This window comes from Erinaceus europaeus, chromosome 15, assembly GCF_950295315.1.
Source record: "Erinaceus europaeus chromosome 15, mEriEur2.1, whole genome shotgun sequence".
Lineage (NCBI taxonomy): Eukaryota > Metazoa > Chordata > Mammalia > Eulipotyphla > Erinaceidae > Erinaceus > Erinaceus europaeus.
The window spans coordinates 38,728,378-38,733,081 of NC_080176.1; the positions used below are offsets into that span (position 1 = coordinate 38,728,378).

The window sequence follows — 4,704 nt, forward strand, 5'->3', positions numbered from 1 at the left end:
AAGGAATATATATAATAGATCCTCCTTTAAAGTCGGTTAGGTTCTCAAAAACTTATTTTAAGCAAAACACTGTATAAAAAAAACATATCTCCAAATTACATTGTTTCATAGGCCTATGATGAAACAGCATCAAGTAAACTTACATTATTTAAGACCCTACTGAGGGCAGGGGAGCTAGCATAATGGTTATGCAAGTGGACTTCCATGTTTGAGGCTCTGAGATCCCAGGTTCAATCCTCCCCACACCACTGTAAGAACTGAGCACTGTTGTCAGGGGAAAGAAAGAAGAAAAGAAAAAGAAAGAAAGAAAGAAAGAAAGAAAGAAAGAAAGAAAGAAAGAAAGAAAGAAAGAAAGGTGAAGAAAAGAAAAGAAAAAGAAAAAAGAAAGAAGAAAAGAAAACCTGCTGTACTTTGGCATGAACTGTCTAGTTTTCAAGCAGAGATGAAAGACAAGAAGAGATTATTATAGATTGAATGTGAGGAAGAAATCTAACTTCAATCATGTGGCTACAGTGAGGACCATTTTTATAATAGCTATCAATATATTAACTAATATGACTGTATACCATCCTATTCAATGAAATGTGAAGATGTATGCAGACAAACTCCTAATGGATGAACAACGGGAATATTTCCAGCTGCATGGCATTTTGAAGTGCCCTACATTGAATATTCTAATATTGAAATTTTGTTTGTCTGATTATTTTCTTAGATGAATTCATACAAAGAATTATAAATGCAGGTTAAAATATGGATGTTTAGGAGGCCATGGTGTAGCACAGCAGGTTAAGCACACATGGTGCAAAGCACAGGGACCAGTGTAAGGATCCCAGTTCAAGCCCCCCAGTCCCCACCTGCGGGGGGTGGGGGGATGCACTTCACAGGTGGTGAAGCAGGTCTGCAGGGGTCTATCTCTCTCTCCCCATCTCTGTCTTCCCCTTCTCTCTCCATTTCTCTCTGTCTTATTCAACAACAGCAGCAGCAGCAACAACCACAACAGCAATAACAATGGAAAAATAATGGCCACCAGGAGCAGTGCAAGCACCCAGCCCCAGCAATAACCCTGGATTAAAAAAAAAAAAAAAAGAACACCCAAATTTTACTGTATGGCAGTTGAGGTAGCAAAAAGATATTCATTTCTGAGGCTCCAAAGTCCCAGGTTCGATCCCGAACACCACCATAAGCCAAAGCTGAGCAGTTTTCTGGTAAAATAAATAAATAACAAGTAAGAACAACAAAAAAAAATTACTGTGTTTTGTCCCTAAAGAAGTCTAAGTCATCTTGAAATTAATTTTTTTGTTAAAATGGATAAGTAAAAATACGTTGTACCACTAATTTGTTTTCTTTTGCTCTTTAGTCTAATATAATTTCTTTTTCTTTCTTTTATTTTTTTTGCCTCTAGGGTTATTGCTGGGGCTAGGTGCTTGCATCACGAATCCACTGCTCCTCGGAGGCTATCTCTCCCCCACACACACACTTTTGTTTTCATTATTTTTTAATTTTTATTATTTATTTTCCCTTTTGTTGCCCTTTTTATTGTTGTTGTAGTGATTATTGTTGTTGTTGATGATGTCGTCATTGTTGGATAGGACAGAGAGAAATAGAGAGAGGAGGGGAAGACAGAGGGGGAGAGAAAGATAGACATCTGCAGACCTGCCTCACCAGCAGTGAAGCAACTGCCCTGCAGGTGGGGAGCCTGGGCTCAAACCAAGATCCTTAGCCAGTCCTTGTGCTTTGTGCCATGTAAGCTTAGCTTAACCCACTGTGCTACCACCTGAACCCCATCTAATATAATTTCTTATGTTTACTGCCAATTGTGTTTAGACATGTGTATGTATTTCTCTCTTGATATTTCTGACTTTTTTTTAACTGTTCAAACTTTTGTTTTGGTGTACAGTATAAGAAATGAACTATTCCTGACATATTTATAAGGACTCAGATTAGTTTGATTGGGACAATTCAACTTTCTTCCTGTTTGAGTATAAGAATAAATCAGTGTCCCTGTCACTCCCAAAGTCCCTTGGTTTGGGCAACAGATTATATTGCCAGCCTAGACATTATCCGATATTATGACAAAATGGTGTAGTTTCCCCTCAAGTTGTCATTTGCCATTTAAGTCTAATTAAAGTTCTTGTTTCAGTGTGTCCGTTTATCTTTATGATTTACTGCTTCAGTATTATACTTTGAAAATAATTCTGTACTCTGGATTTATAGAAATAGCCACTTAAGTTTTCTTTTATTAGATTTATAACTGCTTTTTTTTTTGCATGGAAGTAAATCATTATCTAATAGAAAATAAAATAGAAATTTGGTTCAGAAGGCGACTCTGGTAAAACACATGTGTGGGGTCTTGTTTATATTCCTGTAGCCACAAGGAAAAAATAGATGGTGATTAATTTTTAATTATGTATTTACTTTCATTGTTTCCAGCAAGGTTATTGCTGGGACTCTGAGCCAGCACAATATATGCATTACTTCTGGTGGCCATTTTTTCCTTATGTTCCTTTTATTTTATTTGATGAGACCGAAAAAAATTTGAGAGGAGATAGGGAGATAGAGAAAGGGAGAGAGACACCTGCAAACCTGCTTCACAGCTTGTGAAGTTTCCCTCCTGCCGGTGGGAGTAGGGTCTCAAACCCAGGTCCTTGTACATGGCAATGTGTGCACTCAACCAGGTACACTACTGCCTGGCCCAAATTTTCTATTATTTAACCATCTTTTCATTCCTACAATAAACTTGTAGATGAAGATGCCAGATCCAACTTAATAATATTTTTTGTTAGTAATGTCTTTATTATTGTAATGTCTTTGTTTAGTGTTATTATTAGAGTGGTAATTTATATCAGAATTTTTTAAAAAATAGATAACACTTATTTCTTAAGTGTTTGATAGAAGTTATTGGTGGTGCTCACTTCGGCAGCACATATACAAAAATTGGAATGATATAGAGAAGATTAGAATGCCCCCGCTCAAGGATAACTTGCAAATTCATAAAACATTCTAGATTTTTTTGTATGATGGGCAAAATCCATGAGGTCCATGATGGTGGAAAAGGACGTAGAATGGGGAAAGAGTGTCTTGTAGACATCCTCGTCATCTTGCAGGAGATAGCAGGTTGCACCTATGTGTCAACAACTGCACTGAAAACTATCATCCCCTGGAAGTGGATTAAGTTATTGATGAAGTTCTATTGGTCTAGAATTTCTTGTAAGGAAGATATTTAATGAGATATTTGCATTTTATACAGCTATAGGGTTATGATTTCTTTCTGTTTGGTCTTGCTACAATAGTTTTCTTACAGAGATATGTCACATTTGATTATGTTGTTTATTAGTGTAGGTGTTTGCAAGATTTCTGTAATCTTATTTGAATGCCTGTCAATTTGAATGCCAGTGGTAATGTCCCTTTTCTCAGTACTGACATTGATAATTTGTGTTATTCTTCTTATTTTTGTTTGATTCTATTCTTTATTAAACTCCTAATTTCTATTTGAAAATAGATTTTTTGTCACTTTAGCAAAAAAAAGGTTGACTTACACATGGTCACAAGGATACATTTCCACAGCTCTCCCTAGAGGAACTATCTGACAGTAGTTTTTCCCTCCACTTATCACTTTTATTTAACTTATTATTTACTTTTTAAATTTTTTATTAGTAATTTAATACTGATTTACAAAATTATGAGATAACAGCAGTATAATTCCACACTCTTCCTACCAACAGATAGAGCTCTGTAAATATATATATTCCCCCCCACTTTTTCCCATGGTCCTGCCTTCTCTTCCTTTCTAAGTCATACTTACTCCTGTTTATACTTGCAAATATCCCTCCTTTATTCCTCTTTTCTTTCTGAGTCCTGATGAAATTGGAGTTCAGAGCTCTCTGGTAATTTTCTACTAACACAAATTCCACACTGGGAGTATGGACCAAAATTCTTTATGGGGGTGCTGCTGATGGAAGTGCTGGCTTCTGTGATTACTTCTCCACAGGTCTAACAATGCCCATACCCATACACACATCCAAAAAGTAGAAATAGAGTAGATGAGAATAGGGGTCTTAGGTTAGAGAAAAGCTAGGAAGTCTATTTTAGGTATGTTCCCAGGGGCCCATAACTTTAGCAATTTTCACTTGGGCTTGATAGCTAACATGGAGTTGGACAAATATATTGTCTGAGAAGGTGGTATCAGAATTGAGAATAGGGCTAGAAAGCTGGGTTACAGAAAAGCCTAAACTTAAAAATATATAAATACCATATCAACCTGACCCAAGGCCCATGTATATTCATATTTAACACAGGTGCCTGTGTAACCTCTGAGTCCCAGTCAGTCTGAACTTTCAGTTCATGGTCACAGCTGGGAACATTCTGAGTTGCACTCACTTCAGGACTAGTCTTCCTAAAGTGGCAGGGTAGGGTGACCCAGCTCCCTCAGAGAATGGAGCAGTCCCTACTATTGTTACTATATAGTGAGGGTTAGGTCCTGGAGAGGCTTACAAGAGGGCTTATGCTGATGTTCCTGATGGAAGTGGCCAGTGATGATGGAGAGAGGGAACTATTAGAGGTCTAGACCCATATTATCTATGTGGAAATCCAAGGACTTCCTGACTAGGGTCCCAGATGATGGGTGGCCTGGTATTGACCCAAAAGGCCACCATTAAGTGAGCCAGCCTGTAGTCCTTATCCAGCTTTTGTAGTCCTTTATTTATC

At 37.4% G+C, this 4,704-nt stretch overlaps 1 non-coding gene across 1 annotated transcript; it reads left to right on the top strand.

Annotated features, from left to right (window-relative positions):
• The first annotated feature begins 2,904 nt into the window (after nt 1–2,904).
• On the top strand, nt 2,905–3,010 carry LOC132533228 (U6 spliceosomal RNA). The gene has a single exon (XR_009545134.1). It is a non-coding gene; the product is annotated as a U6 spliceosomal RNA (small nuclear RNA).
• The last annotated feature ends 1,694 nt before the right edge of the window (nt 3,011–4,704 follow it).